The sequence below is a fragment of the Schistocerca serialis genome, chromosome 11, assembly GCF_023864345.2.
Source record: "Schistocerca serialis cubense isolate TAMUIC-IGC-003099 chromosome 11, iqSchSeri2.2, whole genome shotgun sequence".
In the NCBI taxonomy this organism is placed as follows: Eukaryota; Metazoa; Arthropoda; class Insecta; order Orthoptera; family Acrididae; genus Schistocerca; species Schistocerca serialis.
The window spans coordinates 78,481,682-78,502,982 of record NC_064648.1 but is presented as its reverse complement, the minus strand read 5'-3'; the positions used below and the strand labels follow the sequence as shown (position 1 = coordinate 78,502,982).

The 21,301-nt window shown below is 45.8% G+C and overlaps 1 non-coding gene across 1 annotated transcript; it reads left to right on the top strand.

The window, feature by feature from the left end:
- Window positions 1-18,982: 18,982 nt before the first annotated feature.
- Window positions 18,983-19,055, top strand: Trnaa-cgc (transfer RNA alanine (anticodon CGC)). Its single transcript has one exon. It is a non-coding gene; the product is annotated as a tRNA-Ala (tRNA).
- Window positions 19,056-21,301: the final 2,246 nt, after the last annotated feature.

Here is a 21,301-nt window from a genome sequence, read left to right as displayed (position 1 = left end):
GCGAGGCGGATTATTTAACTCATTTATAACTTTTTCAAACGTGAATTTAAAAGCTCGACTCCTACGGTTGATATTTGAAAGCACAACAATGGCCCACAGAAGCATGTGGAGTCGGCTCGTTAAAGCGAATTGTAAAGGGAAGTGTCAAGACTGTTGGAACTGTAGAAACAGTTGGTTTCGTGTCGCCGGAAAGCGTCGAAATCGCAAAGAACCAGTAACACAAATGGATAGTTTTAACAATGATGTTTTAAAGAGATCCATGTGAATGATGAATGCCTGACATAACAAAAACGTGTTACAATTACGCAGGCTTCAATGGTAAGCGCTTCGTCAAGGTAAAGTATTTTCAAAGACATTGGTTCCAGATACGTTAAGAAGAGAGTTTTTAGTTCAAACAAATGATATTGGTGCAGCACGAACTACATCCCATATAAAGATTCACGATACAAGAGAAGCAGGTAGGTCAACAGTGTATTACCTCGATGATACATGGGTCAGTTGTAATGATTCCAAGAAGATATGCCAGAAAATTATTGATGGTACTGGCAGTTTTAAGTTTCTCATAGGGATAGGTTCTCGGACAATTATTATGCAGTCTGACTCTTCTCGTTTTATTTCTGAGAATAAACTTGTATTTACGTGCAAGTAAAACAGCAGTGACTACCCTTCTGGATGAACGCTGCCAGTCTCGTGATGTGATTCACAATTCTTGTCATACCTCGCATCGAAGTCGGTCATTGCCAGTTATAATTAAACTGTTATAGAAAAAACATCAAGTACAAACACCTGAAATGTGGATATTTTACCCCAGCTTAAAAATAAAAATAGTAAGCATCGTATAATCTAGACTCGTGTCGATCTTCTGCAGCTCGTTAATTTATACTGTACCAGTCACGCGACAGAACGTTCACACACGACTTCCTTGCACATGAATGCGGTCACACGATTTTGCGTTTACTCACGTGTCACTGTCATTGTAGCCACATGGAATTAGTTTGGGCAAAGGGTGTTAACACTATATGGAAGAAAAAGAAACAAAACATTCAAGGTAACATACAGTGAATCGCTTGTACATGAGGCAATAAGCAACGAGGCAACAGACAACATCCCACCTGTAGTGTGGGCATAGTCTGTGTGGCATGCTGAGAAGCTTTAGGAAGAAGAAATTGACAGGGAGACGATGATTGATATAAGACTTGAACCTGTCATCATAAATTTAATACCAGATTGTTCGGAAACAGACTCAAACACAAGTGAAGATGGTATTAGAATGTAGACTTTGCAACAAAGTAATATTTCTTAGTTTTAAAGACTCACGGCTTAAAAATGTGTTTGTCAACAGATCAGTTGCATACATAATAATGAGAACTTCCTAGCCTTTCTGATTAGGACTTGTATCCTTTTAATTATGCAGACTACAAATATATTGCCCAAGGAGAAGTTAAGCTTCTCCCACCGTATTGTAAACCTCTGTCATTTTCAAGGCACTTACTGCACAGGGCTCTAAAATGACAATGATGGTTATCTGTCGACATATCGGTAGTTTTCGATGTTATCGGACAGATTCCCTGGAGTTATTCGCAGGTTGTGCTTAATTTTTTGCTTCTTCAATTGATTATCAATCCGGTCTCTCACTGTAACATCGAACGTGTTAGTTTACACTCACAATGCCCGTTAACAAAGAAAAATATGACAACTTACTGACCATTCTTACGGTAGTCTTTTACATTAGTCTTTTCTACCACTAATTCTTTTTTTACACGCAGTGATTACACTCAACTACCGTCAAACACAAACACACACACACACACACACACACACACACACACACAGACACACCATAGACACAGAGCAGAAGCAGTTGTCAAGCAGATATAATGATTTCGGTTTGTGCTCGAAGTAAATGTTGTAGTGTATTAAATTTCTACTCATAAAGCAGTTCAAATCGCAATAAATGGTAATTATTGCAAGCAGTTTCAATGACGTTTTGAGAAAAATGGTACTTCACTTCTTCACAAAACTGTGTCAGCTGTTCTCGAATATTTACTATTTCCACGTGGACTTTGTTTGCCCGCTCTCTGCTGCTGGCACGTGCGCAGTTTTCACCCCCCCCCCCCCCCTAGCCCACCCGTCCTTTCCGCTCCGCGTCTGTATGAGGAAGCGCCGCCCTAGATGACGAGGGCTTTAGTGTGCGTTATTCATGGAAATCTTCAGAGTACAACACACGCCTTGTTATGTAAAAGTCAGTGTATCAATGACAAATTAAAAATTCTAGTAGTACACCGTATTCAAGTACAGCAACTGTGTTTCCCGTAATTGGGTCACGGTTTTCAAAGGTTATGCACATGTACGATTCGCGCCAATTTCTACTACAGTTTTCTAGTAAGGACTATTTAAACACGACGGAGAGTGCACAGCACATTTGGTAGAAGCAGATATTAATCATAAATTTATTCTCTGTTGTCATCAAGGCATCTTTGATGCTGATGTGATACGTGGCCGGAGTGTGTAAGATGTCGCAGAATTACTTTGTAGAGAAAGATGCAACTACAACTTTAAGACTTTGGCAACAGAAGTTGCGCGTTTCGATTGTCGAGACAGAGATGAAACTGCTGGAAATTTGTGCGTTTGGCACGTGTAGCCCACACTGTTCCAAACGAGCCGTTAGTTATACGCCATTTATATGTTAAAACGGAATAGCACAAGCTACGCAGCAAACACTTCCCAAAATCCATGGGTTGGAAGAATGTAGGGATCTAGGCTATGTTGGTCGTCAGATCGAAAACTCTACGAATGGCGAAAATTTTTGACACGACAGAACGTTTCTCTCTAACCCACTATTATGAATTTACTCTTCAAGTGACGTCATCTCGATACTGTGTCGGCATCTGTACTGGATTAATCAGAAGCCATAGCGTTTCATTCCGTATAAAAACTGGACACTACGGATGTTTCTTATTAAAACATAATGACACGCAGTCCTGAGGAAAGGGCCAGAAAAATATGTGCTTCCCGTGAAACTGACATTTAGTCTTCCGTGGAAGCGGCCAGCTAAATGAGCCACAGTCCAACAGGAACAGGAATTCTCAAATTACTGCAATTCTGTCGTTTGTTTAAATAAAGAATTTTCAGGACAGTGTTTGAAACGTTTTCTGTCGCTCTACCTGCCCAAACGTAACAAGGACAGTTGTCGCATTAACATTGCGACTGTTGGAGAAAGTAGGTTAATTGAATTACTGCATGTGTGACACTAATACAACAAGATCATTTTTGAAATCAGTAATTGATTCCAGGTGTAGATAATGTAACTGTCTAATCCATTTGGTTTCGAATGTCAACACGGCAAGGATAGATGCACCCGCCGTGTATATGTGGTCGAACGCATGAAACTTGGTGTGAGTCCACAGTTTCACATGCGCCAACGAACGGCCTATAACGCAATCAGGCGCAGTAAAATAAAGCTTAGGTGATCTTCGTTCTCCCGATCGGCGCCGCCCTGCGACACGACAATACCTCTGAAAAAAGCTCTTCCCTGTTCATCGCTTTTTCAGAGAAATTAATTGTTGGCTCTAATGTGGCCGTCCTCCTCTGATGTGGAGTGTGTAAAGACCCTCGACGAATCGTTTTTTATCTGTTACCGTTTAACGAATGCAATTTGTACAAACAGAAGGTGCACAGCTGATACATTGTCACGAAGTAAAAAAAGGCCTCACACTTGGGTTTAGATTTCGCATCGATAAAAAACAGATGATGCTGTCAACTTCATTATTACTTGTTCTCAAACTGTGGCTGGTGACATATCCGCTAATACTATGTACGTGATTAGGAGTTCGCCTTGACTTTGCTAGGCAGTTACACGTCTTCAAAACCATGGACTGTAAATACGTTCCACCCCTTACTGCTATTCCTATTCCTCACTACGCAAGTCATCCAGGTGAGTATAATAAACGTATCACATGCGTTAATTGGTTTGTATAAAAACGTTTAGACGGTATTTTTTGACGATTTCTACACGTTTTCCGGAAGATCTTCTCACACAATCGCCTCCTTCTCGGGACTGTAGAATAACATCAGCTGGAGGCAACTGAGACAGAAGGCCGTCCATGAATGTGTCGAGTGCGAAACAGGAAGTGTGCGGATGCGTTAAGATGGTAAAACTGGCCAGCGACTCTCAGTGTAACTCATATGTGGGAGTGGACACGCGTCTCGCAACTTGAGGGATACGCGAGGTTGTGGTGTGGGCACATTCTAAAAATGCAGTCTCTGCGTCAAATATAGATTCGCTCTTATTAAGACGATTAACTCATGCATGCAAATTTCTCTGTCGTTCTCGTTTACTTCATATAACAGCCATTATTCGCGGGAGAGTTACAAGTGGCAACAATCCGCGATGCTAACAGCAACAATCAGTCGCTGAGGCAGTGACAAAGCTCTGTCAACGAAAAAATAAATTCTACTTATCTGTGTATAATGTTTCGCACTTTCGTTTCAGACAAAAATATTTGCAGTACTGTTATCAACGCAAAACCGGGGCTACAGACTTTTTTAAATCATTGCTTAACGTTTTCTGTTATCAGAGAGGCCACACAGGTCAGATTTCGCAACAGTAATTTCAATCGAGACAGCGGCGTTTCTCCAGACCAATTCGTCGAATCATTTACGTCCTTACGTGAGGAAACAGCGTCGCAGCCACCGACATGTTCCCTGGCAGCACGACGGCGGCCATACGTTGCCGAGGAAAAGGGCGATGGACCTTTTTAAAATAACGTCGAACTGCTACTAAAGTTTTAACTCGACAAGAACACGGACGGCGTCTGACGCAAGAATGCCGTCGCGAGCAACTCCGTTCCCAGTTGTAACGGAATTTTCTGGCCACAGCAGGTGTCGGGGCAGTTTACTATAAACGCGGTGCCGTTTTAATCGTCCGTTTATATGAACTGAGGAGCCCGCATCTCGTGGTCGTGCGGTAGCGTTCTCGCTTCCCACGCCCGGGTTCCCGGGTTCGATTCCCGGCGGGGTCAGGGATTTTCTCTGCCTCGTGATGGCTGGGTGTTGTGTGATGTCCTTAGGTTGGTTAGGTTTAAGTAGTTCTAAGTTCTAGGGGACTGATGACCATAGATGTTAAGTCCCATAGTGCTCAGAGCCATTTGAACCATTATATGAACTGAGGAACTACCGAGCCGCGAACTGGAAGGATTTGCGATTACGGTGATGAGGTGAAGGCTTTTCTTAGTTGTAGTTTAATCGGGAGAGCGTAAAATTTCTTATCGCGTTTTCTGTGGGTTGAGGGAGACAACACAATGCTCTTTCAGTCTATTCCCGCAAGCGATGAAACTAAAAAACAGAAAATTAACCCAGAATTGATCAACTCGCTTCATCGCCTCGTTAGTAAGGGCGACGTCATTTCATGGCGTCTGTGGTTTACGACCGGAGTTTCAGCTGTGGACAAAAGTTTGCTGCCGTTACTAACTAGAGACGCATCCTTACTTCTCAAATAAAGCATTGCATACACAGAAACCTGAATAACATACACAGAAATCAATGGGAGGAACTTACTTATTATGATTTCATCGTATTTTTTTCTTTCTGGTCTCAATATATACCTGCGCCGCAACACTTTCATAGCGTGTGTGACGTTGTGGTCCACGTAGAGGAACGGTTAAACATAATCTGTCGGAACTAAGAGGTGCTATCAGTTTCTTAAGATCAGAAGACAACGTAGCTTCATTTATTAGAAATCTTGATTAGACTGAAAGCTGCTAATTCTGCCTCTTGAACCGTATGTGGATAAACTCCAAAACAGTAACTGCTAGTTTCGACATTTACTTCGAAGCATCGGCTTGAACGAAACAAAAGTAGTATTTGTCATCCACAGAAATGTGCTGAGCACGTGACACGCTTGTTTATGCAAAGTCTGTGTATTAAAAACAAATTAAAGATTCTAGTAGTACACAGTGGTTTTAGCTTAGCAACTGTGTTTGCCCTAATTTGGACATGGTTTTCAAATATTAGGTACATGTACGATGAGTGCCAATTCGTACTACAATTTCCTAGTATGGACTTTTCGGACACGTCGGAGAGCGGACACCAAACTTCGTACGAGCACCTAGTAATGATAAAATTCTTCTCTATTCTCATCAGGGCAACTTTCATGCTGATTTGATACGTGGCTGGAATGTGTAAGAAATCACAGCACTACCTGGCGGAGGAGGAAGCATACTCCAACAAAAACCGTCTGACAACAAAGGTAGTACGATTCGATTGTCGATGCAGAAAATAAAATGGAAATTTGTGCGTTTGGCACTTGTGATCATCGTTTTCCTAACGATCGATTAGATGTACGCCATTTATATGTTTTCAGAGTATATAAAAGCTGTAGCAGCACAAAAATTACACGATTCAAATGCTAAAACTTAATAATAGGACAAATCTTTTGCAATACTAAACGTATCATGGTGAGTAAGAAGACTGTAAGGCCAAGCTCTGTCGATGGTAGGGGCTGTATATGTGGCGCTGCAGAGTCGGCCGTAATAAACAGGACGAGTGTGTCCATGTTGTGACGTCACGGCTGTGTATCACGGAACGTGGCCGGCCGCGATCAGTACAGAATATGTGTACATTTTCTAAAGTAGGTGTCTGCATCTGCACATTGTGCGTTTCCCGGGCTGGATGGACGGCAGTGAATTATCGGCAGTGCTTAATATGCAAGTGGTTGCAGACTGACACGTGGAACAAAAGTCGCTATAGTTTGCCCAGTCACGAAGCAATGAGGAATGCTTGAACACTCTCTTTCAAAAGAAACAATTCTAACCCAGATGACTGTACAAACCTGTTTAAAAATCCTTGCACGCGTTGAAAGTATGGATGCATGTTGGTCGTCAGATCTAAAAGACATTCTTACCGCTCGTCGTTTCGACTGTCCAAGCGTGTCACGTAAGTGGCCGTAACTTTTCCCTGGCTTCAGGCACAAGCACAAAACTTTTCCACTGCCATCGCGCCATCGACGCTAGAATGTGACATAATTTTCAACTTGATACGCCAAAGTCTTCCTCTGTTTGTAGTTTATTCGTACTTGAAAAGAAAGTTACGCTGCTAGAAATTCTTGCAAAAACTGGCAACTGGTGCTTGTGTCCCTTTGTGTGTTGTGTTTTATCGACACGTCCGCCATGTTCAATGAGAAACACCGAACGACACAGCGTATGTTTGTATAGTCGTGGTGTACTTCAAGAAAGGGAACTCTTCTTTCATCGTTTTAGAGGAAGAACACTTTCTTCTCCTCGTATTAAGGGACGCGAGTTAGTTTTACACACGGCAGCCAACAGACAATGGGGCGCACTAAAGTGAGCTCGCCGAAGCCTGTGTTGCAACTGGCGCCTGCCTCCCACTGTTGTCTGTAACAGTCCGGAGACATCGCGTCGGTTGCATCTGCACGGCTCAACCCTTAGGAGGTTCCAGTCCTCCCTAGGGCATGGGTGTGTGTGCTGTCCTTAGTGTAAGTTAGTTTAAGTTGGATTAAGTAGTGTGCAATCCTAGGGACCGATGACGTCAGCAGTTTAGTCCCATAGGGACCCAACACAACCACGTCGGTTGCATCGACTACAAATGTGTCATATGACTGTGAATAGCTAATGCGTAAGTACGAATACAATCTTCGCATCTATCCTCATCCTGTGACGAAAATACAGCGTCTTGGTTCCATTGTTGCGTTCACCAGAAGTGGTATTGGGAAATCGGTTTACGAAATCCGGTTTTGGGAGCCCCATGTAGGAAGGGGGGGAGGGTTGTTACCAGCTGTATAGCACGGAACGAGATGAACGGACTGTGGCGTGGGTAGACGCAGTCGGTCCGGCAGTGCCGACACGGACGTAGACGCCTCGCTCGCTCTGCTGCAGCCGTTCCTTCGCATGCCGCGGGCCGAGCTACCAACTCAGCCTGATGACGTCAGCGTGGTGTTTGGGCGGGGGGGTGGGGGGGGGGGGAGAAATGGGGCAGCCGCGCGGCCCGGCTGTCTGTGCGGCCTAGTTGCGGCGGAGCGGCCAGGCGTGTGGCGGCGTGCGACGCAGTCCCGCCTCTCGGCCAAAACACCAGAGACAGGTGAGGCGGGCGGCCGGCCTCCACTGGGTTACTTGGAAGCTGCGGCTGTCGTTCTGCTCGCTTTTGTGTGGCTTGTCGCGTAACTCACGACGGAGCTGCTCTTGTTTAATACATTGTCTTACTTTAAAAATTAGGATCGGTACGAACATTAGGGATGGCGAATAGTGTGTTAAATTAGCGCGTCGAGTGTTTAATAATTTATTATTCGTTATTTATCGCCTTGTTACAGTCGTTTAATCGCTGATACCTTGAGCGAGAATAGCGTGCAACGAACAGAAAATAGCGCCACATGCAGTCGGGCGGTGTTTCGATGTATCAGTGTCGATTCCTGCAGATTTCTCGTACCACAGTTGTTGAAAACGAAAACCACGCGTTCCTGGCTACGTCACTGCAACGAAATAACCAATGTTCGTAGAGGACGCAAGTATGCGAAAACCATCAAACATCACTTCGGACTGAGTGAGTTTTAGTGCGACACGGCGACTTTTGCCACTGATTCCAGCAGCCGTAGTCGTCTGTAATTCTGGACCGCCAGCCGAGAGCGACTGCAGATTGTCTATCTAGCGGCTTGCAGGGCTGACAGAAGTTTATGTTTCAATATTTCGCTTAATTTGGCCGAATTTGAACATCTAAAATGTTGTAAGGTACTAATTCAAAGGTATAACCTGACGTTACGGCTTTCACACAGTAAGAAAAGTATCACAGTTGTAAACTTTACGGCGTGTCGCGAGGTAACGTAACGCACGGCGCTGAAATACGCGAACGTTATACACCCAGTATTTGAGCACTTGCCGACTTCGAACACACGTCAAGAATAATTTCAAACCGTTCCTAAACTTTTGCTCGCTTACATGCTTAACGTCAGATATTACAGACGTTAACTCGTCTGCAAAGTAATCAGACGTCCGAAGTTGTTTAGTGCATAGGCATTCCGAATCCTGTACTGCACTCGCGAATCAGAACTCGTGGCGTCATGCCGACATGTTTCTGACGATGAAACGCAGCACTTGTGTTTATTTCAGTACTTTTAGAGTTTTCTGGAATTTAGGTTGTGATGCACGAGCGATCTGTTGCTTTCCCCAACCTACGTTAGATTGAGGCGAAGATTTGGTTGCTTGTTGGCGAATTCTTGAAAATTTATCGTAATGTTTGCGTTTCATGAAATAAAATTTTCTTATTCTCTTTTATCGTTCGGTGACGTCACGCTTCGTTTGTGATTTGCTGATCAAAGAGAAGCGATCACACACCACAATTTCTTTGCTCTATACAAGTCTGCAGCGCCGGCCGGAGTGGCCGAGTGGTTCTAGGTGCTACAGTCTGGAACCGCGCGACCGCTGCGGTCGCAGGTTCGAATCCTCCCTCGGGCATGGATGTGTGTGATGTCCTTAGGTTAGCTAGGTTTAAGTAGTTCTAAATTCTAGGGGACTGATGACCACAGAAGTTGAATGCCATAGTGCTCAGAGCCATTTGAACCCAACTCTGCAGTGCTTTGTCTGGCTGTCACGTGTTATTATTTGCCTGGTAAGAGACAAAGCAGCGCATGAGATGTTGTGTCGGTAGCTGGGCCGACACCGTGAAGTTGAGATGGCTGAAAATGAACTCTAGACTAACGCTGTAGCCGATAGGGCACGCACGGCTAAAGCAGACGGGCGTGAAGTCTGGAACATGAGAACTTATAAATGAATAAGAAGAAAAGTATGTAGATGCTTATTACTTATCTTTTAATTAGTTCTTGGAATACATCTCTCTTGAATACTCGTAAGCTATAGGCACTGATACAAATGGCGCCTTGCTAGTTAGTAGCCATTAACTTAGCTGATGGCTATTCTGTCTCTCGGCTAATGAGAGCGAAAGGCTTCGTACATCTGGTCGGTAGCTAGGTTCTCGTACAACTGGGCGGTAGCTAGGTTCTCATACAACTGGGCTGTAGCTAGGTTCTCGTCCAACTGGGGTGAGTGCTCTCTCGTATCACGAGACCTGCCTTGGTGGTGGCGCTAGGTCTGCGATTACACAGTGGCGACACGCGGGTCCGACATGTACTAATTGGACCGCGGCCGATTTAAGCTACCACCTAGCAAGTGTGGTGTCTGGCGGTGACACCACATTCCTCCCCCGCAAATCGGCGAACGGTCGTGTGATAAGGCTTCCGCCCGCCGTGGGGAGGACCACATGTTGACGTATGCGATGAGGTGGGGAGCCTAACAACAGGCGAGGCTGTGCCACCCGCACCCGGCCATTCGGTCCGAGGGGAGCTAGGAAACGCCTGAAAAACTAGTCCAGGATGCACGTCAACATGCGGTGTATGCGCCCGTAAAGAGACAGGAGGGACCGAAGGGTCAACCTCCATAGCGTCGGGGTAGCCGACGCGCGATGACGTCATGCGGTCCGGAGCGGGCGGGAGTTCCATGGCGGAGGACAGCTGGTCACGGGAAGCGATCGGCGGCGCGTGACCCTGGGAGGCGCTTGGCGGCTGCAGCGAAGCGTCTAATGCGGGCGGCTGCAACGAAGCGTCGAATGCGGGCTGCGCCGGCGGGAGAACAAGCGGCGGCGGCGGCGGCTGCTGCTGCTGCTGCTGCGGCAGCGGCGGCGCGTCGCCATGGGGCAAAATGGAAGGCATCGTCGGTAACACCTGGGGATGAGGCGAGCCAGTAGATGGGTCCCCAGGGCGCTGACCGGACGGCACCGTCGCTGAAAGCAGACGGGGAGCGGCAGAACCCGAGCGACGACAGAGGCGCAGCTGATTGAGATGCCGACGCACCTCACCAGAGGCCCCCAAAACCAAATACATCGCGCGGCCGAGGCAGCGAAGAATGCGCCCTGCGAGCCAACGCCGTGAACCTCGATAGTTGCGATAAAATACAACGTCGCCTGGAGCAAAAGCAGGAGTCTGCCGCTGCACACGAACCTGATGCGGCGGATGCAGCAAAGACATCAAGGTGCGATGAGGACGACCGTGGAGCAACTCAGCCGGCGAGCGACCATCTCGGGGCTGAGAGCGATACGAAGACAAAAAGAGCAACAATGCGTCCTCCCGAGAATGCGACTCTTTCAATTTCAACATCTGTGACTTGAAAGTCCGGACCAATCGTTCAGCGGCACCGTTGGACTGAGGCGAAAACGGCGCGGATGTCAGATGTTGAATACCATTGGCCTGGCAGAATGACTGAAATTCTGCGGACATGAATTGTGGGCCATTGTCGGAAACAATAGTCTGCGGAAGACCTTCAATGCAAAAGATAGCAGACAACGCTTGGATGGTGGCGGAGGACGTCGTGGAAGACATCCGGACAACAAAAGGAAAATTACTGAAGGCGTCGACCAGAACCAACCATCGAGCATTCCAGAATGGACCAGCAAAATCAATGTGCAAGCGTTGCCAAGGGGAAGTGGCTTTTGGCCACGCAAAGACTTTCCGCGGCGGTGCGGATTGTTGTTCGGCACACGCCGGGCACGAAGAACACATATTCGTAATCGCAGCATCGATTCCGAACCAAGTACAGTGCTGACGAGCAAGTTGTTTCGTTCGCACTAAACCCCAATGTCCTTGGTGAAGAAGCCGTAAAACAGAGGACTGTAACGAACGTGGGACCACGACTCTGGACTGATCATTATCAGAACGCAACAACAAAACACCACGTCGAACAAAAAGTCTCTCCTTGTGAGCAAAAAATCGGCGAACCAACGGATCCTCGATCCGAGACTTTGACAAAGGCCATTGCGTAGCAACAAAACGTAAAACAGTAGCAAGGACAGGGTCAGCAGCTGTGGCTGTAGCGACACGACGAAAATCAATCGGAAACGATTCGACCACTTCATCGGTTTCCGAATCAATGAACATGCAAGCAAGTTCGGAAGAATCGAATGCTTTATCCTCAGCAACAGGCAAACGGGACAACGCATCGGCGTTTCCGTGCTTAGCAGTGGACCGATACAAGATATCGTAGCGGTACTGCGAGAGGAAAATAGACCAGCGAATGAATTTCTGCGCTGTACGTGGAGGTACAGGCTTGGTCGGATGAAAAAGCGATGTCAAAGGTTTGTGGTCTGTGATGATGGTAAAGTGACGACCATACAAGAAATCATGGAACTTAGTAACACCAAACACGAGAGCCAAAGCTTCTTTCTCTATCTGTGAATAATTTCTTTGCGCAGACGAGAGCAATTTGGACGCAAAGGCAATAGGGCGATCATGGGAGCCAACTTTGTGCGCAAGCACAGCACCGATCCCGAAATCCGATGCATCTACCATCAACAAAAGGGGTTTCTGGGGATCGAATGGCGTAAGGCAAGTATTAGAAAGCAACGCCGATGTCAACTGGCGAAAGGCGCGTTCGCATTCCGTCGTCCAGAGAAACGGAACACCTGTACGGCGTAAGCGATGAAGCGGAGCTGAAAGAGAAGAGGCATTGCGCACATTCACTCACACCTTGTGATTCTACATTGTGCAATGTTCTTGCGACCGCATCACGCAATGCGTGGGGAACATTGCGCGCCCTGAAAAATGTCGGTTGCGCGTTTACCTTCAGTTCTAAATGTGCTTCATAGTTGTTAGCGCAACCTAAGCCCGGTGCAAAAATGTCTGCAAATTCGTCACACAGCCGAGAAACACTGTCTGTAGGCACAGTCTGATTCACCGATAGGACCTGATTTACAAGAGACATGTTAAACAACTGAAACAAGTCTAGCCCAAACAAGTTCACTGCAGAAGAAGAACGAAGAACGTAAAATGACACAAGTTTTGTTTGTCCCTTGTATGTTGCAAGAAGGCTGCACTGTCCTAACACAGGAATTGTCTGTCCGGAATATGTAGTTAGCTTAACATTTGCGGAACGCAACGGAGGTTTGCCCAGTTGTTTGTACGTGTCATGATTGAGCAATGAAACTGCAGCTCCGGTATCGAGCTGGAATGGTATCACTTTGCCTTCAAAGTCTAAGTCCACAAAAAGTTTATTGTCCTGCTGACGACAAAAGCGACTGTTTTGTGCAATTGGAACAGACACTGGTACAGAATCACTTGCTAATTGACGTGATTTCCGGCGACGTCGACGCACAGTTTGTGTGGGACGAACACAGTTACAGTTAGAGAAAGTGTCACTGGACGAAGCGGAATTAACGACATGAATGTCCATAGGCGAAGGTCCACGAGCCTGAGTGTCCTTGGTTCGATTCCGGCGCGAAGCAAAGGGCCTGGAATGATTGTGATTGTCTGATCTGAGCTTTTTCTGGCAAACACTTTGAACATGTCCTTTCTTATTGCAGAAAAAGCAAATAGCTTGGCGTGACGGGCAATGTTCACGCGAATGTCTAGTAGCACACCGCGGGCATGATTTCACCGCATTTGTGGGCTGGCGCGGCACACCTGGCTTAGCACGCGGCGGTCGCTGTGGCGACGTGCGCAAGGCCCGGTTACCGGGCCGCGCAGCGCGTCCAGCGGGCCGGTTAATGTTACACACGGCTGGCGAAGTTTCAAAAGATTCCTGAGCACAGTCAAGTGTGTCCTGTCTATCCAATATGTCTATTACTTGTTGAAGGGAGGGATTAACTAGTTTCAAAATTTGCTCCCGTATGCGAACATCAGAAACGTTCTGTGCAATTGCATCACGCACCATTGTATCTGAATAAGAAAGACCACAGTCACATTCAAAGGCACAGTCCCTAGTAAGTCCTTGCAATGTTGCTACCCACTCCCGATTAGTTTGACCGGCCGTACGTTTTGTACGAAAGAACGTATACCGTTTTGCAACCACATTAACTGTTTCTTTGAAATAGGCATCTAATGCAGACAAAATTTCCTCGTAGGACAGAGTTGCTACGTCTCGTCGGGGAAACAATTTCACTATCACACGGTATGTGGACACACCGACACAAGAAAGCAAATACGGCTGCCGCTCATTACCTTGAATTCTGTAGGCAGCGAGGTGAAAGTTGAACTGGCGAGACCACTCGTGCCAGGTCTCATCGGCTGCCACGTATGGTCGAAAGGGAGGTGCAACAGCGTGTAGTGGCAGCGGTAGCGAAGAAGCGGCGGCGGCCGCATCGGTTTGAATGGTACGTTGACCCTGGACGAGCTGTCCAAGGGCATCCAGTAACGCCTGCGTCTGCTGATTCTGCAAGCGATAAAATTCGGACAGTACATCTGGAGAATGTGGCGAAGCCATGACACAATTAAATGTAAGCAATCAGAACACTTTAAATCGTCGCCAATGTTGCAAACGAATTAATACAAACTCTTTTGCTCGTCGCCAATAAATGTTGTGTCGGTAGCTGGGCCGACACCGTGAAGTTGAGATGGCTGAAAATGAACTCTAGACTAACGCTGTAGCCGATAGGGCACGCACGGCTAAAGCAGACGGGCGTGAAGTCTGGAACATGAGAACTTATAAATGAATAAGAAGAAAAGTATGTAGATGCTTATTACTTATCTTTTAATTAGTTCTTGGAATACATCTCTCTTGAATACTCGTAAGCTATAGGCACTGATACAAATGGCGCCTTGCTAGTTAGTAGCCATTAACTTAGCTGATGGCTATTCTGTCTCTCGGCTAATGAGAGCGAAAGGCTTCGTACATCTGGTCGGTAGCTAGGTTCTCGTACAACTGGGCGGTAGCTAGGTTCTCATACAACTGGGCTGTAGCTAGGTTCTCGTCCAACTGGGGTGAGTGCTCTCTCGTATCACGAGACCTGCCTTGGTGGTGGCGCTAGGTCTGCGATTACACAGTGGCGACACGCGGGTCCGACATGTACTAATTGGACCGCGGCCGATTTAAGCTACACCTAGCAAGTGTGGTGTCTGGCGGTGACACCACATGAGAGGTCTTTGAGACGCGTCGTGTTCCCTGTGGCTTGTTGTGCAGAAAAGTTGTCGCAATCGTGCTCGCGCATTAGTCGTATCTTACGTGACCAAAGAATGAATGATGGTGATTGGCTGTCACTTGAAAACTTCTTTATCTGACGTTCAAATGACACAATTAAAGTGCAGTGTAAATTTTTACATGCGGCCTATAACGACGGCAGAATCTAGATTTAACTCGTGCCATTTCCAGTGCAGTATTTGCGGGAATCGAGGTCGATTTGTTATTAGTTTCCGTCAGATCACTGAATCACGTCGGAACTACATTTGTGGCGGCATTTGCTAATTATATTTGACTGAAACCTATAGCAAATATTATTTCGTTTAGGCAGATATTGGTACAGAAGCCTTACCCTTTACTGATGGTAAGTCACTGTTTGGGAATTATCGGTAGCCACTGACGTCAGATTTACCGACATTTTAGCATTATAAAGTACTGAAAATCTGGAAGACTTCTGAGATGTCGTCTATCATTTAGACTACATATCGTCATAAAACGCAAATTTGAGTACCAAAGCTGTGAAACTGCTAACTTTAACTTCGCAAACAGGTAGATCAGCACAGCAACTGTCCAGTTTGCTCCCCGCATCCAATCGCAGCACAGGACGCGTGATGTCACATAAACGTGACTGTCTTCACATGTGAGGGACAGGATGATTAAACAAAAGTTCCACGAATTTTATGAATAATGCGTAACCCTAAATCTGAGCTCCAAATGGCTCTCACTTTCGTGACACTAAAGAGTGTGTGTGTGTGTGTGTGTGTGTGTGTGTGTGGTGGTTACCGTTTTTATACTCGTCTGTCACAAAATATGCAACGCAATTGAAGCACCGTATTGAAGACCTGTCCAAAACGTCTCGTGAGTAGCGAGATCAGTTGGCTGAATTGTCGGGAAATGTGACGTTGACGGATGAAGAGTGGCCGGAGCCAAAACAGGTTCAGAAAAAGGCCGCCATTTAACCGAGAATGTGCGGAATTCGCTCTCTGAGGCACACATCGATTGCCCATAATAACGGATTAAGATCGCTGGTGACTTACGAATGTGTACAACGTTTCTGGGTGCTTTTAATTCTTCACGTGTTCTGTCCACCAGCAGAATCTTTGACAGTGTGGTGTCTCACACGATACTTGGGCTGGCAGGAACGGTACTGTACCACTGGGTGCTCATAATCTGGAGTTGAGCCACTCACAGAGGTCCAGTGTGGACTTTAACTATTGTATGGTAGCGAAACTTGGTGTACGAAAGCCCCCTTGCGGAGCCGATTTACACTGGAAAGGAATTGTTTTCGATTTTGGCCACCAAATGGCTCTATCAACGGAAGAAAGACGTATAGAAATGTTTCCATATGTAATGGATTGGCAACGGAACGTGGGCAGGAAGGGTCAAACAAGTGAGAAAGGCAGAATGTAGGTCTTGTTATTAACCGCCAGCTGCACAATTTGTTCAGTATGAGCACCGAAGACTTCGGCGAGACGTTGCACAACGACAGATTCGCACCTGGTAACTAAAATCAGAACTGATTTCCTCCGGCGCAAACTGGTTTCGCATTATCGCCTTGGCATACCTGCCAAGTTTCGTTGCCATACGGTAATTACAGAACACAATGGACCTCGGTGAGTGGCTACATTTTACTTACGAGGACCCGGTACTTCTATGGCTCTGCTGAAGAAAAAAGCGATTCGCGAAGATTTAGCTGTCGCATTTCTGGCCCATTTGGTCATAAACCATTTAGTAGTTAGCCAGTTAAAAAAAGTTTGCAGTTGTCTGACTTCCGTCTTGTTTCACCTTTTTGAAGCGTCAACACTCCTTAGGTTCTGCAAATACCCGTCTTCCCAGTACAGGCGACTGTCTAAACTGGAGCAGGTCGCAGCTACCGATAGGGGGCTTCGACATTGCCCCGTGGCGTAATGATGTGCTGTGTGACGTCATATATACTTACGGATACAACAGAACGCGGTGATGTTTACATGGCTGCTATATTACGTATGTTTTCTAAAATAGGTTGTGGTGGAAAAGTGATGTGTTGCATAGCCCGAGGTCTAGGCTGGGTTGACAGGTTACAGTACGGTTGTCAGTTAGCGGAGCCAAAGAAATGGAGTGTTACAGTAACGATAATTATTGCTGTGTCAGATATTTTATGCACGTTAGATTTCAACGAGTGTTTTATGTCCGTTTTGATGACGTCATGGATCGAAATATAGTTGTAACGGCAGGTTCAGTGTTTTTCAGTATTGGGCACAGTTCGTACCTAGAGTAAGCGCACAGTTCGTAGCTAGTGTAAACGTACGTTTACACCTGTGTAAATTTGCGTGTGCACAAGAAGGACGCAGCCTCTGCACAAAGAGGCATCGGTGCAGCCAGCCTCGTACGCCTGTTGACACGTGGGCGCGGGCAGTCAACACGTCCCAGGCGAATACAGACCGTGCTGTCCCGTCCACGGTTTTGTTTCGTTTGCTCCGTTTTGCTGCGTCGCACTATTAAGTTCTAGTTTTTCGTGTACTCTCAAATTTTAGTTAACCCATTGGCCGAGTGGCCTAAAAAGGAACAAATGGATCTGAAGAATATTATCGTGCATACTTATGACGAGAGTTATCGGTATCATGTAGTGCGTCTTCTGAATGATATAATGGATAATCGAGTTGAACTTTTTACTGCTAATGTTATGAGGAAACGTGCTTTCCAATGCAGTGGTAACGCGTATCAATTACTAATGGCCTTTTGAATAATACTCATGTTGATTTGAGACACACTATATAGTGCCTGCTATCTACCGCTGCATTCTAAAAAACAAACAGCTTGAGAAACTAGGCTGTAGTAAAATTATAAAGAATATAACTTAATTAGAGCAGTCAACCACGAATATGATATGCAAAGTTTATTTACACAAAACCATTGCCGGTTGCCGATTTTCGAAAACAAGTTGTTAGGTGGCTTTCAAAGCTGATCAGTACTCGCGTTAACCGCCATTTAAAAGAATATTCGTTTCTGTGCAAAATATCAAACCTTCACGAACAGTTTTTGTCTGGAGAAGTGAAATTATCGACTAAATTTTCCCATGCAAATGACATCGGAGCTTTGTGTTCGGGCACTACGTTACTAGATGAAAGGCAACAGTGAAATCAGCTACAGAATCAGTATGCCTTAAAAGAAAAATAAACAGGAAGCAGGATCATTCGTGAGTGGTAACGAAAATGATGTGCATTATAGGTACAAGCCAGTGATACAGTACAGGTCCATCTGCCCTTTAAAGAACGTTAGGTCAGTTACTCTGGCACTTTGTATCTAGTAATCGGTATTTCAGGTAAGGAAAGGAGCCACTCGATTCTATAAGTAAATTGTCAGTAAGACGTGAATTACAAGTTAATGAATAGCAGCACTAATAGCTCACCATACCTGTTAGAAAACACTATGTTATATAAATATCTCATCATTGTTTTGCAGGAAGAATAAAGCCATTGGCGTATTAATTTTTCAGTCTTGAGGCTGGACAGAAAGAAGTTCTAGATTTAATTACGGAATTCGACACACACTTCCTGTTAACGATACCTTTGTCTTGGTCTATGAATTCGTCAGTCAGGTGTGAAATTGCGTTGGTTTGCATGTTCGTACTTACTGAATAGTGTACTGGAAAGGAGTAATAAAAGTCGGATGCAAGTAGGCATATACACACCATTTACGTACGCCATCATTGATTGCTTACGGCAACATGGCAGATGGTAATGTACGCAGTATAGGTAGTAGCATTGAAGTCACTACATAGTTTTGGCAGTATGTGATTAGTTAGTACAGAAGTGCTAGTACATTTTGTGAATGAAATATTAGGCGCTGCGGTGATTAATTGGAGATGAACAGAACTGCTTTGATTCTTAACATTATCAGGAAAATCCTTGGAGGCAGGTTTTGTGTGCAAATATTATCTATATTATTAAAAGAATTTGTAAATACAACATTGTCAACCTTTCCGACTAATAATTAAGACAACTTTTGGCGTCACATGAAAACAACAATGGGATCGAAATCATGAGTTGAGTCGCTCAGGCGAGGTGGCGCAGTGGTTAGCACACTGGACTCGCATTCGGGAGGACGACGGTTCAATCCCGTCTCCGGCCATCCTGATTTAGGTTTTCCGTGATTTCCCTAAATCGTTTCAGGCAAATGCCGGGATGGTTCCTTTCAAAGGGCACGGCCGATTTCCTTCCCCATCCTTCCCTAACCCGAGCTTGCGCTCCGTCTCTAATGACCTCGTTGTCGACGGGACGTTAAACACCACTAACCTAACCTTAAGTCGCTCAGTGACCATACCGTCACAGCAACGAAAGACGACACAGGAGGCGAAATACAGGGCTACCAATAAATCATTCACTGGTTTCCAGAATTCTACATTTTCCGAATATATTTTTCGCCTCAGCGAGTTTAGACTGTGCCGACCACCTCATATTAACAATGCAGCGCCTTGCGAAAATGCCGACAAAGCGAGAGAGTTTTCGTGTGTTGGAAAGTACGGGATGTTTGACCAAATACGGCAGCTGCGGCCGTGAAGTAGTGTGAGCGAGATTTTTGTTCAAAGAAGTCAAGAGCAGCGACAAGCCGCGAACTCTTAATACCGCAACAAGGTGTGTGGAAGACCGTGCGTCGGCTGTAACACTTCGAACCGTACCGTCTGCATCCCGGAAGGTTTCGGCCGGCGCCTTCAGATTCGCGCCACAATGGAGGGATCACTGGAGGATGAACCTCCATGCTGAACCTCCATGCTGATCTTCAGCGACGAAGCAACCTAGAATTTATCTGAAAAACTTAATCTCCGCAATGTGAGTGTGGGCTACTGAAAATTCTCATGAAATTGCGGCGCATGAACCAGATTCGCAGATGGTTAATGTTTTCTGCACAGTGTCACAGACAAAGCTTGAATGGGCCGTTTTTATTCTGTGAAGGAACTACGACGATCCTCAGTACGCCACACTCTCACATGGCGGAGATAAACATTTTCAGATAAATGCAAGGTTGCTTCGTTGCTGAATATGAGTGTGGGGACGAAATGTCTATCCTCAACCGGTCGGTGCATCGTGACGCAAATCTGAAGGCGCCGGCCGCAACCTTCTGCTTTTAATAGTTGTGAGAAATGCAGACGGCGCGGTTCGATGTGTGACCGCCGACGCACGGTGTTCCACACACTTTGCTGCGGTGTTCAGAGTTCGCGGCTTGCGCCTGCTGTTGACTTCTGTGGACCGCGTACAGAAATCTCGTTCACCCCCCTACACGGTTGCAGCTGCCACATTCCGTCAAATACCCCGCATATTACAACACGAGAAAAGTCTTATCTCGCTTTGTCGGCATTTGGCAAGGCGCTGCATTGTTAATGTGAGGTGGTCGGCACAGTTTAAACTCGTTAAGTTTGCTGTTATATTCATGCTCCAATCATATTTGTAGAAGCAATATTTCCGAAAATTTAGAATTCTGGAAAAGAGTGAATGATTCATGGCAGCTCTGTATTTCGCCTTGTGTCAGTCGTCTTCCGTTTCTGTGGTAGTATGGTCACTGAGCGACTCAACTCATGGTTTCGATCCGCTTGCTAGTTTTATGTAATGCCAAAAATTAGTTCAATATTTACTCAGATTGGTTGACAATATTGTATTTACGAATTCTTTGAATAACGTAGGAATATTTTTACAGATTATCTGCCTTCAAGAACACCCCCGACAATATTTACAAACAAAATACTTCTGTGCCCTTACTATTAATCACAGCAGCGCCTAATATTTCTTTCACAGAACGTGCTTGCACTTTGCCACTTCTTGACCACACACCGCCGACACTGAAGGTACCGCCTCTGATGCAAGTACTTACACTGTGTACGTTACTGTCTGGAATCTTTCCGTAAAGCCGTCGGCACACGGACCGTGCTGTCGAACGTTAACGTTGAGCGTAGCAGAACCTATTCTCAACAACATTTCTCCTCACACTGTCACCCGCCTACTCCTGTTCCGCTCGCGAATGTCGCGTGGTTGGGCCGATCGTCGGCAGGGCCTCTTATATTGGCTGCAATTCCTCAATTTTTCTCGTCGTGGTCATTTCGCTGCAAGCCTGAAAGCCTCGAGGAGACGCGTTGGCACGCCACTTTTTCATTTACATGCCACACGTCTTGTGGATACATTCAGTCGAGACCGTTCGTAGCGACATCACTTTTAACGACTTATTGGCTATAACATCGAAATCTAATGGTTCTATCTAAACCTTACATCAATGCTGTATTTAGGCTATAACACAGGAATCTAATGGTCCCATATAAACCCTACATGAACGCTGTATTTATAAAGTCCCTTAGGACGTCTCTTTTTGCCACTTACCGATAAAAACTA